This window comes from Azolla caroliniana, unplaced genomic scaffold (genome assembly GCF_043228905.1).
Source record: "Azolla caroliniana isolate FFs.n. ecotype wild unplaced genomic scaffold, voAzoCaro1.0.p SCAF_7, whole genome shotgun sequence".
Classification (NCBI taxonomy): domain Eukaryota; kingdom Viridiplantae; phylum Streptophyta; class Polypodiopsida; order Salviniales; family Salviniaceae; genus Azolla; species Azolla caroliniana.
In genome coordinates, this window is record NW_028230442.1 from 2,554,976 (window position 1) to 2,577,481 (window position 22,506).

A 22,506-nucleotide genomic window follows, 5' to 3' on the forward strand; every position below is an offset into this window, starting at 1 on the left:
TAGGCTATACCAGCCTCTTTTGTACAGACTTTTTACTTTGGTTGCTACTTAAAAACAAGCTCTATTATTTGGTTGTGTCTCTATCTTGGATGGGAACAATTACTTGGATTGGGAGCTGCAAATAAAGACCTTGCTACAATACCATCATTTATGGAATGTAGTCAATAACTTCATCCTCTTCAACCAAATCAAGAAACCACCAATAACTTCATCCTCTCCAACCAAATCAGTTGTTGGCTCATCTAACACTAAGACTGAAGCTTGGCTAGATAAGGATTCTCGTGCCCATGCTTTCCTCATGTTTAATATTAAACCGAGCATCGCTCGTCAATTTCAATATAGAGATGAAGAGACAGCCAATGAACTATGGACATCCATCAAAAAGAGGTACCATCGAGCTAATCATGCTCAAATGATAGCTATTGAGAACCAACTAGCTAATCTCAAGATTCATGACACTCCCAACATCATGGATCAAATAACGCAATTTGTTACTCTCCAAAAGGAACTAGTTTCTTTGGGAAGCAAGTCAACTGAAGTTGAGTTTGTGCATTGCCTAATGATAAAGTTGCCTGAGTCATTCTCAGCATTTTGTGACTCAATTTCTCTTCTTCCCAACACACCTGATATGAATACATTTCTTGGTATCCTACAAGATAGGGCAACAAGGAAGAAAAGTGCTCAAACTTCCAATGAGACGCTTCTACATGCGACAAGTAAAGGCAAGTGGAAGCAAAATGGTAACTCCTACAACAAACCCAATCCAAGACCACCAAACAACCCAGCCTACAAGGAGCGTAAAGGCAAGTGGAAGCAAAATGGTAACTCCTACAACAAACCCAATCCAAGACCACCAAACAACCCAGCCTACAAGGAGCTTACCTGTCATTATTGTGGCTACAAAGGTCACATTCAGCCCGACTATCGGAAAAAAAAGAGACAATGCCAAGAAATCTTCTTCTACCGAAAGTCAACCTACACCAAAATCAAACTCGGTCCACTCAGCCAAAGAAACAGTTTTTCTTGGCATTGAGGAACATACTTCACATTTGGCTGGACCAACTACCTCAACCATTGATGAGTGGTTAGTAGATAGTGGTGCGACTTCACATGACCTATGACAAATCCATTTTGCATGACGTGAAGCCTAGCTCTTCCCAAATCTCTATAGGAGATGCCTCAAGCATTGAGGCTTCATGTGTGGGTAATGTGTTTCTTGACAATTCTTCAAATGAAGAACCCGTCGTTCTTCAAGATGTGCTACATGTGTCTCGCATCTCTGCCAACCTACTTTCGGTCTACAAAATCGCCACGCAAGGTTATGGAGTCTACTTTGATAGCTCAGTTTTGGAAGTGATTGACACCAACAGCCTAAAAATTGTAGTTAGTGGCACACAAGAAGGGGGTTTATATCTCCTAAAAAGCTACCATAGCCCCTTGGAAAAGTCCAAATCTCATCTTCTTCATCTTCTTCAAGGCTCTCATGCCTTGGTGGCACAAGAAGATCCCACGTTATGGCATGCTAGGTTTGGTCATCTCAACTATGATTCTCTTCAAAAGCTCTCCTCTTCCCAACTAGTTGAGGGTCTTCCTATTTTCAAATCTCCCAATACCCCATGTGTTGCTTGTCTTCATGGCAAGCAACATCGAGAGCCTTTCCCTCATGAAGCCAGTCACCGTGCAACATCTATCTTGGAGTTAGTGCACATGGATTTTTGTGGTCCCATGAAAACCACTACTCTTGGTGGTGCACGCTACTTCATGCTTATAATTGATGACTTCTCCCGCAAGGTTTGGGTTTATTTTCTTGTAGAAAAATCCCAAGCTTTCACTAAATTTGAAGAATGGGTAGCTCTCGTGGAAAAAGAGACATCGAAGAAAGTTCGAAAGATCAGGTTGGACAATGGTGGAGAGTTTATCTCCCACGCTTTCCACCATTTCTGCTCTCAACGAGGCATTGCTCGCCAATTTTCTACACCCAATACTCCTCAACAAAATGGAGTCGTGGAAAGGAAGAACCGGACAGTCCAAGAGATGGCTTGTACAATGCTATCTCAATCTGATCTTCCTCTCTTGTTTTGGGGTGAAGCTGTCAACACAACAGTCTACATCATCAACTGCTACCCAACAAAAGCAGTTGCTGGAATGACGCCTGCAGAAGCATTTACAGGTGTAAAGCCCTCAGTACCTCATTTTAAAGTCTTTGGTTGTGATGCTTATGTTCACATTTCAGATCATAAAAGGACGAAATTTGAGTCCAAAACCAAGAAATGCAAATTTCTTGGTTACAACACACAATCTAAAAGCGTACAGGTTATGGGATTTAGAGTCAAAGTCCCTAGTCATCTCTAGGGATGTTCATTTTGTGGAGTCTCAGCTGGATGATTCTAGGATTTCACCTGAGTTCATGGTTGAAATCCCAGCTCCTCTGGAATCTCCTATTTTAGACGAAGATGTCTCATCTTCAAGCCCCCATCTCCTCCTACTCAATCTCTAACTTCGCCAACCATTCAATCCTCTCCCTCAACTCCACTTGTTTCCCCTCCCTCTACAGACCAGCTTCCACCACTTCCCAAGTGGCTTCAAGCCACCATTCGTGATTGTCATCTCTCCGATCCTGAACTTCATGAGTATACATCTGGTTCTCGAACACGTAAGTCACAATGGCCTCTTCACTCATGCAACTTTGCCTTATTGTGCACTGTTGTGCAATCAAAAGAACCCACAACAGCAAAAGAGGCCCTTGTTCTTCCAAAGTGGAAAGCAACAATGGAAGTTGAACTTGATTCCATTGAGCGGAATCATACATGGGAGCTAGTCCCACGGCCTCCACATCAACAAGTCATTGGACTGAAATCGATTGTGAGTAGCCTTTTGCCACTAAACATCAGCATGGTATTTGGTCTTGAAAATCCATTTGACAAAAGGCTACTCACAAGTCGAAGGAGTGGATTACGAGGAAACTTTTGCTCCAACAGCAATGTACACCTCTATCCGATGTGCGCTTGCACTTGCTACTCACAACAAATGGCCCATTTTTCAAATGGATGTCAAGTCAGCCTTCCTTAATGGTGACTTGAAAGAGGAGGTTTATGTTGAACAGCCTCTAGGTTTCGAGATTTTAGAGCAGAAAAACATGGTCTACAGGTTACACAAAGCCTTGTATGGCTTAAAGCAAGCTCCCAAAGCTTGGCATGACAAAATTGATAGCTTCTTTCTCTCTCTTGGGTTTCAAAACTGTAATGCTGACAGCAATCTCTATGTTTTTCCCCAAGATAATTTGTTTTGCTTGATCATATTATATGTTGACGACCTTCTAATTACAGGGTCCCTTGCATCTAAAATCGAGAAGGTCCGCGCTGACCTCAAAACAACCTTTGAAATGACTGATCTAGGACTTCTCCATTATTTCATAGGTATGGAGGTCTATCAATCACATGGTGGTATCTTTCTCAGCCAACATAGGTATCTCAGGCAACTCCTTGAGACCTATAGCATGACAAATTGCAAGCCACTCTCCTGTCCAATGGATTCGAACTCAAAGCTATCTCGTGAGGACAATTCTCCCATATTTAAGGATATCACGAAATATAGAAGGTTAATTGGGTCCCTTCTTCACTTAACTTATACCAGGCCTGATTTGTCCTATAGCGTGAGTATTCTCAGCCAATTCTCAACTGCTCTAAGACAAAGTCATTGGCAAGCAGCTATTCGAGTTCTTCGGTATTTGGCCAACACACTCGACTATGGTCTGTCTTTTAGAGGCGGCATTGAGCTTGTTGGATACTCAGATGTTGATTGGGCAGGTGATATTGATTCTAGAAGGTCCACATCTGGCTATTGTTTTATGTTAGATTCATGCTTGATTTCTTGGAAATCGAAGAAGCAAAACTCAGTTTCTACTTCATCGACGGAAACTGAATATGGCGCCTACTTGGATACTTGTTGTGAGTTGCTATGGTTGATGCAATTGTTTTCTCACATTGGTGTTGTGAGAAAAGTTGTTAATAGCAGCAGCGGAAGAGTTAGAACAAAATAGTCACAGCCAAGCTATGAGAAGGCTGTTAGACAGCCGTAGAAAAATGGTTGCAAAGAGTAGAGACACAACCAAATAATAGAGCTTGTTTTTAAGTAGCAACCAAAGTAAAAAAAAGTCTTTACAAAAGAGGCTAGTATAACCTATTTATACAAAATTGGGGAAAGTGGGTGAAATGGTTGTTTGGTAGTAAAATGGCTCTTGTACTACCAAACAGGTACAAAAAACTAGGAATAAAAGGGAATATCTTGGAAAAAGCAAAAGAGAAAAAAAGGCATTTAAAGCATTACAAATTCTAGAGAGAGAAGGCATTAAAGGAGTTGCAGATTCTAGAGAGGGAAGAATCTGGGAAGGGAGAGAATATAGTACAAAGATAATAAAGATGAAAGAGAGTGCAAGATTGGAGCTGCCACCCTCCAACACCTTCTCTCAGCTCCAGAACAGCGGTCCAACATTGAGTCGATCAAGGAGCTGATCAATGGCTTCCCTTGGAAGTGGCTTAGTAAATAAATCAGCCACATTTTCTTGAGTAGGGAAATATGTCAAGTTGATGACTTGTGATTTCACTAAGTCACGAACAAAAGTCATCAACTTGGCATACTGCCCTACTCAAGAAAATGTGGCTGATTTATTTACTAAGCCACTTCCAAGGGAAGCCATTGATCAGCTCCTTGATCGACTCAATGTTGGACCGTTGTTCTGGAGCTGAGAGAAGGTGTTGGAGGGTGGCAGCTCCAATCCTGCACTCTCTTTCATCTTTATTATCTTTGTACTATATTCTCTCCCTTCCCAGATTCTTCCCTCTCTAGAATCTGCAACTCTTTTAATGCCTTCTCTCTCTAGAATTTGTAATGCTTTAAATGCCTTTTTTTTCTTCTACTTTTTCCAAGATATTCCCTTTTATTCCTAGCTTTTTGTACCTGTTTGGTAGTACAAGAGCCACTTTACTACCAAACAACCATTTCACCCACTTTCCCCAATTTTGTATAAATAGGCTATACCAGCCTCTTTTGTACAGACTTTTTACTTTGGTTGCTACTTAAAAACAAGCTCTATTATTTGGTTGTGTCTCTACTCTTTGCAACCATTTTTTCTACTGCTGTCTAACAGCCTTCTTATAGCTTGGTTGTGTCTAATTTGTTCTAACTATTGCTCCGCTGCTGCTATTAACAGCATTTCTCGCAGTCAAGACTCAACCCCTAGGTTTCTACTTCATATATAAGAGTCGTGTGACAAGTGTATCAAATAGCCACATTTTAGTTTGTGCCTCTTGGGATTGAATATGTGCACAAGGTCTTTCAAGAACACCAACTAAATTGTGGCTATTTGATAGCTGTGACACTAACTCTTCTTGGGACTAAGAGCCCTCAGTTTGCTCCTACTAGAAAGCGTTTCTTCTATATTTTAATATTTTCTGATTTTTGTTAGTGTTGTACAGCCTTGTTTTCGGAACTATATGTTGGAGGGAGATAGCCCCAGAACTGATTTCTCCCTTCTGCAATCTCTTTGCACATTCTCTCTAGATTTACTTTATTCCAGCATTTATTACAGTTGACTGTGAGAACCTACTGCTACTTCATTACAATATTTAATGCACTGTTCTTTTCTCTCTCTCTCTCTCTCTGCGTTTAGGGTTTATGCTCTGCGTTTACGGTTTTGGTTCTGCGTTTAGGGTTTTGGCTCTGTCTGTCTTTTCTGAAATGTCTGTCCTCTGTGTTTTCTGCAATGCCTGATCCTGTGCATTCTCTTCCAAATCTGATTTCCTGTATCTTCATCTGTTCCTGTATTCTTTCTGCCCAGTAGTAATTTCTATTCTTTCTGCCCTCAACATCTGACACCATGGAGTCCGAAGGGACAGACACTGAAAAGATGGATCTTAACACGCATGACGAGGGTCCAGATCTATTGAAGACCACAAGAAGATATCATAGACGAAAAGGACGGGACCTGAATAGCGTCAAAAGGGCGTATAAGGAACCTAGAATGCAGGCCCCATCCAACATTCCATTCGATGTCGAAAATGGGAAACATGATCTTCTACACCATTTGATTGCGCAAGAGATCAACCTTATTAGAGAAGATATCGAAATAACACTAAAAGAAGAAATGAAAAAGGAGATAGAGAAACAGAAATCAGAATTGTACGCCTCTATCAAGGCTGAGTTATTAGAAGAGATGCGGAAAGACATAATAAGCCATGTGGAGAAATCACACTTAGAGCTCAGGGATGACATGACACAATACCTTAAGGATGAAATATCCTCAAGTAAGGTTGAGTTAGGAGCTATAAAAGTGGATTTCGAAAAAGGACAAGAAGCAGTGGAAAGATGCATCTCTACAGTGAAAGCCAATGTCACGAAGGAAATGCAAACATGGGCAGACATCGCCAAAGATGCCAAAGCTCAAGCCGAGCACGCCCAAAACGAAATTAAAGCAAATGCTCCTTAGATAGAGGTAGTAAAAAAGCAAAAAGGAACATCCATGGATAGGATGGCAATGATGAATGCTACTTTAGAAGAAGAAGCCAAGAGGAAAGCTCGTGTGTTGCATGTACGAGTGGTTGGTTGGGCCGAAAAGGGAAGTCCACAAGAAGATGCCAAGAATCTCGCAACAAAGATTGGAGCATCAGATATTCCATTTGCTTCGGCGTGGAGAGTGGGAAGAGATGAGTCTAGAGCTAAAGCCCTTATCATCCGCTTCATGGATATTGACAAGAAAAAAGCTTTCCTCTCTAAAAGAAAGGTACTCAAGGGTGAAAAGATATACTTAGATGACGATCTCACTCCAGCCCAAGTGGCACACCACAAAGAAAACATGCCACGGGTGCTTGATGCAAGAAAGGAAGGCAAATGAGCCGTATATAGAGACGGCAAGGTCATTATTACAGAGAAGAGATCCGCATGACGATATATGGCCTATGAGACCCTACGCATGACCATATGGAATTGCAACGGCTCTCTACAGACAGATGTCGGATATTTTGAAGATACATTGAAAAACACAGATATTGCTATGTATACAGAGACTCACCAATGTATGGCTAGCAAACTCCCCGAGGTACAAGGATACAGATGGGAGTCAATATGTTGCCCCCAACATCAGACACGAGGAAGCACTAGAGGTTCGGGAGGAGTGGCTATGCTATACAAAGAGGAGCTCCATGGTAGAGTGCATGTTGTACATAAGGATGTGGATGCACACTACATGTGGATATGCATAAAAAGAGGGGATCTTAGGGAGCTATACATTGCAATTTGCTACTTTCCACCTGCCTATTCAAGGTTTGCACCTTTAGGTGAATCACCATATCTACCATTATACGATGATATCATAAGATTTGCTACTATGGGGGATATAATACTATTAGGATATTTTAATGCACGAACCAAGGATGAACAAACAACTATATTTAACACCAACGAGGCTGTCTATGGAGAAGTTATGGCGGAAGAGGTTGGTCTAAAGAGAAAAGCTCACTAAACTGAATATGGAAAACACTTTCTAGCCTTGGGAAGCACGCATGGACTTGTGATATATAATGGCTTGTCACAATGGCCTGGATCAGATGCTTTGACATGTTGGAACCCAAAAGGGGGTGCAAGCACAGTCGATTATCTAATGGGATCTCCATCTCTTATACCTGAAATAAAAGTGTTCACTATATCGGGAAGATCTATTGGCTTGGCAGCTGATCATGCATATCTACGCTTTGAGGTAAAGGATGGATGCACAAAGGATGTATATGCTAAGGAGAGGGGGCTGGCTAGGTATCTATTCATTCGCGAGACAATTGATGTCTATAGTTGTGGTGTATACAATGGCATGCTAGATTTGGATCCTTTCGCACCGCTTGAAGAACTTACCCAAGGTTTATCCAAATCATTGCATAAAGCAGCCACAAAAGCCTTCCCTCACACAACGGCTAACCCCCCCAAACTCGGTAAAGTAATACAAAATCGTTGGTATGATGATGAATGTCGTGATACAAGGAGATGCTTGCAACGTGATGTAACTCGGGGCATTTATACACACAACCAAGCGAGAGCAACCTTCTAACGCCTCGTAAGGAGGAAGAAGAGATTGTATTTGGCTAAATTTGAAGATCATTTGTATCGCTTGTTTCTAGGACGAGAGAGTAAAAGAGCATGGAAACTGTTTAATGAGAGGCAACCCACCACACAATTGACCTCACCTCAAGTGTGGCACGAATATGCAAAGGTTCTATATGATATCCCGAGGCAACCTCCTCTTCCCCACCCGAATGCCTCACGCCCACATGAATCAACCTTCTTTACACCACAAAATGTAAGAAATCCCATTGATAGACTACAACTTGGGAAGGCCCAAGATCATGATGGATTGGTGGGAGAACACTTTATCTATGCCCGTGACACCTTGCTCCCATTGCTAGCACACATCTTTAATAGAGCCATGTGCGAAGGTTTTCCTACTAGATGGACTCAGCATACCATTGTGCCAATCCTCAAGAGTGGAGACCCGATGATGCCAAGCAACTATAGGACAATCATGATTGGCCATTACTTGGCCAAACTATATGGCTCGATTCGGGAATCAGAATTGAGTATATGGGCAGAGCAAAATGGCTGCCGCTCAATTGGACAGGCAGGCTTTCGGAAGGGTTTCACAACTTTGGATCACATATTCACCCTCCGGGCCCTTATTGAGGAGATCAGAGCCCACAATAAGAGGATTTATTGCTGCTTTGTGGATTTTCGAAAAGCCTTTGACACTGTGCCACGTGCTCGGCTTATGCAGCAACTAGAGGCCATTGGTGTTCCTATAGATATGCAATGGGGAATCTACGCACTCTATGAATCTATTTCAGGAAAAGTTCGGTCTCCTAAAGGCTTGTCAGAGGCGGTGGCTAGCACAATTGGCGTGAAGCAAGGATGCCCACTATCCCCCACACTCTTTGGTCTCTATATAGATGAGGTATCACAGTACATAGAGAGATTTGGTGGTTCCGGAGCACACCTAGCAGGTATAGCTATATAGATATTACTATATGTTGATGATATTGTGCTGATTTCTGACTCTCCGGAGGGACTACAAAGAAATCTAAATGCCTCAAAACTATTTTGTACGGACAAAGGTTTGTCAATCAACATGAATAAAACTAAAGTGATGGTGTTTAACACCACCCAAGCATGGGTAACAAGATCAGAACCAGAATTCTTCTTGGGAGAGGAAAAGGTGGAATACACACGCTCCTACACATACCTAGGAGTAACATTTACAGGACCTAGGTTCTCCTTACAAGAGGCCGCTTGTGCCCGACTTTCTTGTGGATATGCAGCCCTTGGTGCTCTTGAAAGACAATGTGCACATTTGCAGTTCCAAGAGCCACGAACTAAGCTATGGTTATTTGATACACTTGTTACACCAACTCTTCTCTATGGAGTAGAGACATGGGGACCGAGTCTTAACAAGGCAAATCCTTGGAAAGATTTAGAGAGACCTTTAGTGTCAATGATTGCTCGCATGATAAGGAGCAAAGCATCGGTGCCCCACGATATTATCCGGGCAGAGATGGGAGCAGCACCTATAATAACCGAGGCATTGTTCCGATCAGTGACATTTATCCAACGTCTTTGGGAGCTCCCTAAACGAAGGTACCCAAGGTTGGCACTTATGTCATCAAGACAACTGGCTCAAAATGGAGACACTCATTGTTGGTATGCTGAAATGCAGCAATGGTTCGAGTCACATGGCATGAGTATAAATGCACTACCCCCGTTCCAATATAGCTTGGACTGTCCCCATCTCAATATGACCAAAGTGGAAAAGAATAGAGTGATCCGAACTGATATTATTAACTTAGAAAACAAGATAACATGGATCAGCCCCAAAATACCACTTGGTACAAAGATGGCCCACTATAAGACACACTTCTTACATACATCGGAGGATGGATTTGTCATAAGGCCACCTTATATGGACATACATCTATCCTATGCGCTGCATAGTGTGATAGGGCAGCTGCGAACTTCATCACATCAGCTACAGATTGAGGTGGGCAGATATACACGACTACCTCTAGAAGAGAGAATTTGCCAATTGTGTCATCAAGGAGTGGAATCCGAAGAACACTATGTTTGTCATTGTAGTGTCTTTTATGAAATCAGAGGGAGATACCATTGCCTCTTTAAACAAGGCTTTGGCCCACTACGCAAGGTAATGGAATCTGAGGACCAAAGATGCCTAGGACTTTTCTTGCTCGAGCTCAAGAGACATCGGGACAAGTTGTTGAAGAATACAACCACACAAGCTCATCCACAAAGAACAATCACAACTTTCTTTAGCTCCATCACTCCTAATGCTAGAAGTCAACCCCAGGATACAGAAATGGGATCCAGACCAGGATATAACAAAGGGGTTACGATTGATCGGGCAATGGCAATTTGCCGTGCACGTAGGCCCTGGCCCCATGGACCACGACCTCGACACCCTTGTCATCGACAAATAAAAGCCATTATCTCCCGCCATCGTAGGTGCTTCCCTCGCTTTGGAGACATTTCCATTCTGGATCGACCTATGATAGAGATCTTTCGGAGACAAAAACTACAATATACCTAACTTGAGAATCTCGCATGTGCCAAAAACCAGATTCTCTCGTCTCTTTTCTTTTCATCTTATTTACTTTTATATTTACCGTGTAATATTTACTTTATTTTGATTTGTTCTCAAAGACGAGAAAACATTTAAGATGTAATCTCTTATTCGGTCTTATAGGCCATTTTGGCCTCTTAAAAGACGTTAATATATCTTTCTTTCTTTCTTTCTTTCTTTCTTTCTTTCTTTCTCCTATGCTAGAAATCTTTCGAAGACAAACGTTAGAATATATCTAAATTGAGAATCTCACATGTGCAAAACCAGATTCCCTCGTCTGTTTTTATTTTATTTACTTTTATATTTACTGAGGAATACTTATTCTATTTTGATTTGTTGTTCTCAAAGACGAGACAACACGTAAGATGTAATCTCTTGTTTGGTCTTATAGGTCATTTTGGCCTCTTAAAAGATGTTAATATATCTCCACTCCTCCACAACATTAACTCATTATGTACCTAGGAATATTTTCTCTCCTCTAATAAATGCATGGGTTACAAAAACCACACTCATTTTTGTATGCGAAGGCTTTGAGCCTCACAAAGAAAGATAGTTTTTGTTTTAGCTTATTGTTAAGCAGTTGCAAGCCTCGTTGGCATCTTACAACTGTGCCGAACAGTTTTCTCACACTGTACGACAACTCCTAAAAGAATATGTTGTACACTGAATGGGATCCTTGGACATGATTTCCCACTCAACATTCAGAGGTATTCATGAGACCATCCACAAGTTGAGTGGAGCGATGACTTGGGTGGCCCATTAACATTTAAGGGTCTTCTTCAAAGAGCATATTGTATGTATCTTGAAGGGCAGATACATATGTATATGTGTGTGTTTTCACTCCAATCTTGAACACACATTAATTCGACGTGCTTTTGTTTTGTAAAAGATCTTTTTCTTTCTTTAATGTCTTCCGTGTTAAACCCCATAATTGTCTTTGGGTTTGTTTAGTAGCCAAAGGGTACAAAGAAATGAAGGGAATTGATTTTCAGGAGGTTTTTGCTCCAGTAGTCAAAATGACTACACTTGGGGAACTTTTCACTATTTCAGCCTTTTTGGATTTGGATTTATATCAAACGGATGTAAAGATGGCTTTCCTTCATGAAAGCCTAAACAAGGAGCTTTATTCGTTGTAGCCTGAAGGGTTCACCATTCCAAAAAAGAGCATTTAGTTTGTAAGCTTCGATGCAGCCTCTATGGGCTGAAACAAGCCCCATACCTATGGTATAAGAAAATAAACTCTTTCATGCTCTCATATGGCTTCACTCGAAATAAGGCAGATCCTTGTTTCTATATGAAAAAGGAAAATCGTGGCAATCCTATTATTTTGGTTTTGTACGTTGATGACATGCTCATTGGAAGAAAGCATAAAACAACTTTGAAGGAATTAAAATTGAAACTCAATTCTTCATTTTCCATGAAAGATCTCATTAAAGCTGAAAACATTCTTGGGACAAGAATTGGACGGGACAAACAAAAGAAGCTACTATTTTTGTCTCAAGAAAGTACATTAAGAAGGTATTTGACAGATTTCAGATGATGGATGAAAAGCCATGCTCAATGCCTCTCCAATCACAAGTAAAGATTTCAACATCACATTGCCTTAAAGACAAAGAGGAAACAGAAAAAATGTGGGCTATTCCATATGCTTCAGCTTGTGGGTCATTAATGTACGAAATGGTATCAACACGACCTGATATTACATATGTAGGGGGAGTGATAAGCAGATTTATGAGTCAAGCTAGATAAAAACATTGGGCTGCAGTCAAGTCTATCCTTAGATATATCTTAAAAGGACTAAGGAAAAATGCATTTGTTATGGCAAGGGGACTTGAATCTTCCTGGCTATTGTGAATCTGATATGGCTAAAGATGTAGACACAAGAAAATTAACTTACGGTTACATCTATAGCTATTCTGTGGTGTTCACGGCTGCAATAGATTGTTGCACTCTGTACTACAGATGCTGAGTATATCTCAGCTGCAAAGGTTTCTAAGGAAGCCATTTCATTAGCTCTCTTGTGTTGAGGCCAGCGTCCAAAGCAAAATTATCGTCCTACATTTTGATAAACAAAGTGCCATATGTTTGGCAAAGAATCCCGTTTACCATGCAAGGACATATTGTTATTCACTAACTTCATGAGAGAGGTGATAGACGATGGTGTAATCCAAGTAGTAGAGATAGACACCACCGAGAATTTGGCAGATTGTTGAACAAAATGTTTATAAAAAACACTTCACCAGCACTGACTTGAGCAAATGGGAGTTATCTAGTAGAGTAACTTAGTTCGTTTACGTGGAAAGTTGTTGAGATTAAAGGCCCTTACATTGCTCCTATTAAACTAGAAAAAAGTTTGTTTTGCATACATTTACTATATTCTGATTTTTGTTAGGATTGTACAGTCTCGTTTTCAAAACTGTACAACTTCTAAAAGAATATTTTGTAAACTTCTCTACACTGATGAAGTGCCATGGGGCTGTAAGACAATCTGCTGGTTTCTGACTCATTAATATTTACTAGCTGGATCAAACCATCCTGAATCACCTCATGAATGAATCCACACCAGATATCAATGTGCTTTGGCTGTGGATGAAACATAGAGTTTCTGCCAATCATATGGGCACTTGACTCTCATAGTGTAAGATAGGAACTTGTGGAAATCCGAGATCTGTACCTAAACCCCACATGGGATGCCTTTGTGGCGAGATGTACTCAGTTTCCATGGTAGAAACTACAATTATCCATTGAAGTTGAGAGCTCCACACAATACCTCCTCATCAAGAGTGAATATGTCTCCACTAGTAGACTTATAAGGATCTATAACCTCAACCATGTCAAAATCACAGTTATTGCGGAGATTCAGATTACCTATATAGTGAAGATACTTGATTGACGGTTTGATTACAGGCCAATGCATCCATCCAAGTCGAGACAAGAATTTTCTTATTAGTCCTACTGTGTCTGCGATATTTGGATGTGTTTTTACCATAGTATACATAAAAAATCCACACGCTGGAGCTCTTTTGATACCACATCATAATGAGTTAATGTTGGCAGAGTGGAGAGAAAAGAACAATGCATTACATGTTGTGAGTCCTCAAACTAAATCCCTAGTCATTTCAAGAGATGTTCTTTTTTTAGAGTCACAATTTACCAACTTTAGAATTATTCCAGAATTTGTCGTGAAGGTTCCAACTTCAGCTGTCTCACCTTTGTCCTCAGCTTCTATTTCAACTATGGAAAGCTTATCCTCTAAGCCAACTTCCCCTATTCAACCCTCACCTCCTACTACTCAAGAACCTATCCCTCCACATCAACTTCTACAATGGGTATGACAAACACTTCATGATTCCCATCTTTCTGATGTTGATATTCATCAACATGCAGCCACCTCATCTACACCACTACCAAGAGCTCATAAAACCCAACAGCCCCACAATACAAGCAACTTTGCCTTACTATGTAATGTCCTACAAACATATGAGCCTACAAGAGCAAAAGTTCTGCTGACAGCAATCTCTATGTCCCTTTTCAAGATGTCTTGATGTGTCTAGTTATTCTATATGTACATGACTTACTAATTAAAAGTTCTGTTGAAGCTAAGATAGAGCAGCTTCGCAATGTGTTAAAACCAAAATTTGAAATGACAGACTTAGGGCTTCTCCATTACTTCTTGGGGATGGGAGTCTATCAATTGTTTGGTCCTTCCGTGGTAAACAGCGTTCTTTGCCAAACATATGGCACTTTGGTTATCACAATGTAGGACTGGAAATTGCTTTGGGAGTCCACACTCACTACACAAGTTAGTAAACCAAATGGCCTCCTTTGAAGCCTCTGTAGCTGAGATATACTCAGCTTTTGTTGTAGAGTGCAACAATTTGTTGCAACCTTGAACACCATGAAATAGATCTGCTTGCAAGAGTATAGATGTCGCCATAAATAGATTTCTTGTGTCTACATCACCAGCCATATCAGAATCACAATAGTCATGACGATTCAAGTCCCCTTTGCCATAACAAATGTTTTTTTCCTTAGTGCCTTTGAGATATCCAAGGATAGACATGACTACAGCCCAATGGCTTCGTCCAGGCTAAATCATAAATCTACTTACTACTCCTATTGTATATGCAACACTAGGTCGTGTTGCTACTATTGCATGCCCTGCATTTTTTTGTTTCCTCTTTGTCTTTGGGATATTGTGCTTTTGAAAGCCTTTCTTGTGATTGAAGACGCACTAAAGATGTCTTTGCATTAGTCATCTAAAATTTTTCCAATACCTTCTCAATGTACTTCTCTTAGGACACAAATAGTAACTTCTTTTGCTTGTCACATCTTATTCTTATCCCAATAATGTGCAAATCTTTCATAGAAAATGCAGTCTGCAATTTAATTCCTACAAACTTGTGTCATGCTTCCTTGCAATGAGCGTGTCATCAACATACAAAACCAAAATAATAGGACTGTCATTAGTTTCCTTTTTTCATATAGAGACAAGGATTTGTGGTATTTCAATTGAAGCCATTTGAAAGCATGAAATAATCAAATTTCTTATACCAAAGGCGTGGGCCTTGTTTCAGCCCATAGAGGTTGCATCGAAGTTTACAAACTAAATGCACTTTTCTTGGATTTGGGAACCCTTCAGGCTGCAACATATAAAGTTCCTCATCTAGGCTACAATGAAGGAAAGCTGTCTTTACATCCATTTGATATAATTCCAAATCCAAAAGGGCTGAAATAGCAAAAAGTGTCCAGAGTGTAGTCGTTTTGACTATTGGAGCAAAAACCTCCTAAAAATCAATTCCTTGTATTTGTTTGTACCTTTTGGTTATTAAACTAGCCTTATTTTGGATTTGCCTTCTAGAGTCTTTACCTTGTAGACCCACTTGTTGGGTGTAGCCTTTTTACCTTTGGGCATCTCTACAAGCTCCCACATGTCCTCGTGGCGTGCTTTGATCTCCTCTTGCATACCGAGCTCAGAATTGTTAGAATGCTCGAATGTCCTAGAGTCTTTAAAAGTGAGAGGCTCCCTGTTACAGCTAGAACCTAATGTAAGCATGAGATAAGGAAATATATTATTAGAAAATGGAGAGGAGAGAGTGAAAGAAGGGTGTCGATCCACCCAACCACCCCCCAGCGAAGGGATTGAGACGGACTCAAGCCTCGATCGGTGTCCCATACCACCGATGTGTCGTCAAGTTGTACTTGGTACTAGCGCGCTCGCTACAAGAGTTTGATTACCACGAGTTCAGAGTCTTAATGTAGTCAAGAGATGTCAAATGAGGGTAGCTAGGCAATATTTATAACCAGACCTAAGGCCCCCAAGCAAGTTCACACTTGACCTTAATGCGTTGTCTCAATCCCAAAGATTAAAAGTAATCCTTCCCTTCTTTGCACTCTCGTTTAACCCTCACACTTTATCCACGTGTATAGAATACTATGGTATAATCTTAACACGGGATATTATATGGGCATGCCTGTAACACTCCCCTTCATCTATTAAACGAATTTGATGAAGAGATAGGTTATACCTTTGGGTTGGACGCCTCAACTATGTTGATTTCCTAACCCAAGGATCTACATTATCTGGAATTGGTTCCAAATCTAATGGAATATCTTATTGTTGTAGTTCACCAATTATTTCTTCATTTGTTGGTGGCTATCCATCTTCTAGCAATAGAACTACATTGTAGATCTCTACTTGTTCATCATCACCCTCAGATGTTATTCTTAAGTCAATGGTTGGTTGTTGCTAAAATTTCATTCTTTTTGTTGATTCTAATGAGGTACAATTGTTTTTGAGCAACTTTGCTTCATTGAATACAACATCACGACTTCTTATTACCTTTCAGAGATGAGGTAACCAAATTCTGTAACCCATCTCACCTTCTGCATCGTATCCTAAAAAGATGCCTTTGATGGATTTTGCATCCAGCTTGTTTCTTACCTCTTGTCTAACGTGCACAAAAACTGCACAGACAATCATGTGTCCTGTCTTATGTATCTTTCTTATTCTTCTTCTTTCTTTCAAGCTCTTGTTTATAAAATCTACAATCAGGTTTTTTATGCCCTTTACAGCCACACTGAAAGCAAGTGATTTCTTTCCCCTTGCTTTTGCTTCTAGACCTTTGCATTCACACATTCTTTGTTGTGATTCTTCCTCTTGTTTTGTTGGCAGAACTAGAAGACTCCCCACTTGCTTGGCCACATGAACCAGAAAAGCCTTGATAAACTATGTAATTTGGACAAGTTTGATGCTAAAGGCTCAAAACTTGATTTTTGTAATGAATGCCAAAATGGTAAGCAAGTAAAGAATTCCTACTACTCTAGTGTCTCTCGTAAGCCTAATCTTCTTGATCTAGTCCATTCTTATGTTTGCAGCATGCCCACCAAATCAATGGTGGGTGCTCTTTATTTGATTTCTTTTGTTGATGACACACTTGGGTATATCCTTTGAAGGAGAAATCCAATGTCTTTTCATGCTTCAAAGAATTCTTACACCTTGTTGAAAATCTTGGCGGTCACAAACTCATTACTCTTCGCACCGATAGAGGGAGTGAGTACATGTCTCAAGAGTTCAATACTTTCTTGAAGGACAGAGGTATTATCCATCAACGCACCATTCCATACACACCACAACAAACTGGTTTGGCTGAGGGAAAGAATAGATCTCTCATGGAGATGGCAAGATGAATGCTCAAGGTAAGAAGCTATCTCATAAGTTTTGGTTGGAAGTTGTAATGTGTGCAAACTATGTTTTGAATAGATGCCCCACAAAAGCAATAACAACAATCACTCCATATGAGGCTTGGACTGGTCACAAGCCAAATGTTGGACACATGAGAATATTTGGAAGCTTGGCTTATGCATTTGTGCCACCACAACAGCGCCATAAACTTCAAGACAAAGCAACAAAATGCATCTTTGTTGGCTACAGCAAAGAAAGCAAAGGTTATGGGTTGTTTCAGCCCACTACTGGTAAGATCATCATCAACCGGGATGTGATATTTGCTGAAAATGCAACTCAACCACTTGTGGATTGCTCCAAAGAGCCAGTTCTTGATCAAGCAGATGCATTTGATACTTTGTTACCATTGCTCCAAAATGTTCTGTTTGAAGGTGATCGACTAACCCCACCTCATGGAGGTAATGTGCAGGTTTTGCATCAGCAACAACATGCTCCAAACAGAGATGTAGAGCAACCAAGCAATGCTCAAATTGATCTCTTGCAACAACCCAATGTGGTTGACAATGAGCAACCAAACATTGTTGATAATAATGCTGATTTACAGGTCATTAACCCAAATGATCTTGACATGCAATTGGAGGAAGAACAAGTCTCTTCTCAGAAAGCAAGAACAGTTCCTAAATGGCTGATTAAGACCCTTATGGACAGCAAACTCAAGTTTCCTCTTCCGGGAAAAACCCGGTCAACTAATCAACAAGTTGAACTGCATTATGTGCATCATGCTCTTATGACTGAAATTTGTGATGAGGAACCACTCTCTCTTAAGGATGCATAAGCACATGACCACTGGGTTGAAGCCATGAAATCAGAACTTGGATCCATCTACAAGAACAACACTTGGGAGTTATGTGATCTACCTAAAGGTAGAAAAGCAATTGCCACCAAGTGGATTTACAAAGTCAAGAGTAATCGAGATGGAAGCATTGATCGTTTTAAAGCAAGACTTGTGGTAAAAGGCTGTTCCCAAAAAGAGGGGATAGACTATGAAGAAAACTTCGCCCCCACTTCAAAGATGACTACAATCAGAGCTACAGTTGCTGCAGCAGCAATTAAGGGATGGAAGGTTCACCAATTAGACATTAAAACCGCCTTCTTAAATGGAGATTTAGACGAAGAGATTTATATAGCTCAACCTCCAGGTTTTGTCATTAAAGGTGCAGAAACTAAGTTTGCAGGTTACTTAAAGCTTTATACGGCTTGAAGCAAGCACCTCGAGCGTGGAATACAAAGATCCATGCTCATCTTCTTCAACTCAGTTTTGTAAATAGCCCAACTGAAAGCACTCTTTATGCCCGAAAGGATGGAGAAAAATTTCTAATTGTTGTGCTTTATGTTGATGATTTGCTAATCACAAGACTTTATGAGCTCAACCTCCAGGTTTTGTCATTAAAGGTGCAAAAACTAAAGTTTGCAAGCTACTTAAAGCTTCGTATGGCTTGAAGCAAGCACCTCGAGCGTGGAATGCAAAGATCCATGTTCATCTTCTTCAACTCAGTTTTGTAAACAGCCCAACTGAAAGCACTCTCTATGCCCGAAAGGATGGAGAAAATTTTCTAATTGTTGTGCTTTATGTTGATGATTTGCTAATCACAAGACTTTATGAGCTCAACCTCCAGGTTTTGTCCTTAAAGGTGCAAAAACTAAAGTTTGCAAGCTACTTAAAGCTTCGTATGGCTTGAAGCAAGCACCTCGAGCGTGGAATGCAAAGATCCATGTTCATCTTCTTCAACTCAGTTTTGTAAACAGCCCAACTGAAATCACTCTCTATGCCCGAAAGGATGGAGAAAAATTTCTAATTGTTGTGCTTTATGTTGATGATTTGCTAATCACAAGACTTTATGAGCTCAACCTCCAGGTTTTGTCCTTAAAGGTGCAAAAACTAAAGTTTGCAAGCTACTTAAAGCTTCGTATGGCTTGAAGCAAGCACCTCGAGCGTGGAATGCAAAGATCCATGTTCATCTTCTTCAACTCAGTTTTGTAAACAGCCCAACTGAAAGCACTCTCTATGCCCGAAAGGATGGAGAAAATTTTCTAATTGTTGTGCTTTATGTTGATGATTTGCTAATCACAAGACCTGATGAGCAAGAAATTGCAGACTTCAAAGCTGATCTTAGTTAGACATTTGAACTTACATATCTTGGTCATCTCCATTACTACCTTAGCATTCAATTTATTACTGTTGAGGGGGTCACTTTTCTCAGTCAACGAAAGTCCTGGAACAAAGCATTGGCAAGCAGCCAAGCAAGTTTCCGTTACCTCAAAGGCACTATGGATTTCAGCCTCTTCTATGGAGAATGAAATTCATCTACTTTAACAGCCTTCACTGATAGTGATTGGGCTGGCTGCTACGACACTCATGTCTCACATAGTGGCAATTATCTCATGATTGGCAATTCTTGTGTTTCCTAGCTCAGCAAGAAGCAGCCAACAATGGCAACATCAAGTTGTGATGCTGAATATAGAGCAGCATTCAGCGCTACAGTAGAGTGTGTTTGGCTCATGAGATTATTGTTCCGATTTGTCACTTGGGCAACCATCTCCTACTTGTATATTTACAGATAGTCAAAGTGCTTTGGCTATTGCAAGAAATCCCATCTTCCATGCATGAAAAAAACACATTGAGGTGCACTATCATTATGTGAGGGAGCCATGCTAAAGAGATAAACTTGGTCTATGTACCAACTCATGAAAATGTTGCAGACATTTTCACCAAGGCTCTATCAATAGAAAAGTTTCAATATTTTCGCAAGGAATTGAGCATTCTTCCAACACCTGGATAATGACCACATTCAAGTCCACATCATTCACTTCAGGGGGGTTTGTTACACTTAATGTGTATCCTATGAAAGCTTTGGTGTGAACATAGTTATAATAGTGTGAACCTAGTTAAGTAATTGTTGGGTGTGAACATACTTAGAATAGTATGAACCTGGTTATGTAGTTGTTACGTGTGAATATAGTTATAATAGTGTGAACCTAATAAAGTGACCGTTGGGTTTCCACCTACCTGTAGATATTGGTTATATAAACCATTCTACATCTTTGTAATAAGTGCTCGTTTTTTCTAATCTACTGATATTTCCTTAAGTCTCCTAAGTGATCTCACTATGTGAGAGTTAGTCTAAGATCCCTGCATTTTCTACAAAATCTCCCTTTGAGAGCTTTCTAGATACATATTTACTATATTTTTTGGCCCCAATTTTAGGGGGTTATAGGCATTTACATTATCTTTATAACTTTTGGTCATTGGTCATGTGTGAACATGCCCAAATGACCTAAAGGTTACTTATCAATAAGAATTTGTTCCAAACCTCTCATAGTGAAAGAGGGACTTTAGTGGCTAGGGTTTCCTCTCCATTTTCTGCAGTTTTCTCTACTTTCTCTACTTTTTCTCTCTTCACACAGCAGCCCACTCCTTTAGTGTTTTGGATCTAACCACGCCACCATCATCATCTCTCGTTTAGAGCATGAGAGGATTCAACCATTTAAAGCACAAATACCTAATGTGACATGTGGAGGAACACCTCTTAGGCCTACTAATAAAGACAGGATGAAGAATAACTGCAAAAGTTGCCTACGACCAAGGTCACTCACACACTCGAAAGACCACTCACCATTTAAGGCTAGAGAGTAATGCTCAAGCCTCCACCTCCACTATTCATTTCTCTATTCAATGGGCATTTAATGCAATATTCGAAGGTATACATATATATCAGACTATACCTTTTATGAACGATGGTTACTATCTACTACTTTATTACCACTTGTTAGTGGTTGCTTGTTTCTTGACTGCAATTATACGCTGAAGAATTTCTAATGGAATGAGGTTTGGACCTCTGTTATACTTGTCTCATGAGAGTGAGTGTTCATAAAGGCATCTGGGTAGCTCTATTGTATCTATGTCCAATAAGTAACAAACGGAGATACATGTTAGCACCATAGCAATCAGCTTATTGAGACTTGAACCATAACCACAATTGATTAACAACCTATTCTTGACAATTTTGACAAATCTGTAACAATCTAATGATACTAGGGTTCAATTGGTAGAAACAAGTGGTTTGAAACATGTTGCAATGGTTCAAAGCTTATGTTCAACCAGCATTCGACTCTTCACTATTCAACCACTTTGGTGTTAATGTATACTTCCCTCTCTCACTTATAAGATATAAACACAATGGAACTCCTTTGCGTGGGATGCCTCAATGAATGCTCACTTGACAAGACATCTATAGTAAAAAGTCAAAACCTTATTCAATTAAAAACTCTTACATCGCAATCTCACCTTAGCAAAATGCAACAAGTAGAAAGTAGTAGTTAGTAAGTACTACTCTCTCATTAAAGGAGTGGCCATAAATACACATGGTCCCAAGAGTGCATTAAAGTCTTTTGAATAAAGAAACAAATAGTGGAGGTGAAAGCTAGAGAATTATTCTATGGTCTTAAATGATGAGCGGTCTTACTAGTATGAGACCTTAGGAATAGGTGAACGTAACAAAAGGAAATGTATATTCTTTAAGTCTTTACTAATTGATCTAGGGGTCGATTCCTTCCACACATGCACACTTCTGCTACATTGGGTGTGTTTCAAGGTTCCTAGGGATCGTTTCTTCCACACTTGCACTCCATGCAAAAAATTTGCCACACTCAAGCAGTTCCCAAAATTCACTTGCCCTTGATTAGAAGAAAATACTCTGATTCTTCCACGATGTATCTTTTTCAAAGAAGTGATCTCCGAAACGCATGTCTGAGCAGCCTTCTGTTCCGTGCAAAACATTGATATAATATTTAAGGGCTAATTTCTGATGGTTTTAAGGATATACAACGAATTGAGGCAACTCATATCAAGTCATCACCCACTCCTAGTGGATGCTCTATTCTTGTGACCTCTAGCTTGCAATGATATTTTTTTAAGAAATTTGTTTCTAGTTATGAGGCTAGTAAACAATTTCTCACCTTCTTTAAAATTGATTCAAGCAATATAAACACTACTACGAGAAAAGATGGAAAAAAACTTGATAATTGAGTGCCTCACCAGAACGATTGATAATGTGTGCCTCACAATATAGGAAAACAATATGATATTCCTGGGAAA

General features: G+C 40.1%; 1 protein-coding gene and 1 pseudogene across 4 annotated transcripts in view; one reads left to right on the top strand and one right to left on the bottom strand.

Annotated features, from left to right (window-relative positions):
- The window catches only part of LOC147861521 (uncharacterized), a 34,233-nt gene that overhangs the window by 10,690 nt on the left and 1,037 nt on the right, over positions 1–22,506 (bottom strand). The gene's annotated exons all lie outside the window — the stretch shown is intronic.
- Positions 7,546–10,835, top strand: LOC147861522 (uncharacterized; annotated as a pseudogene).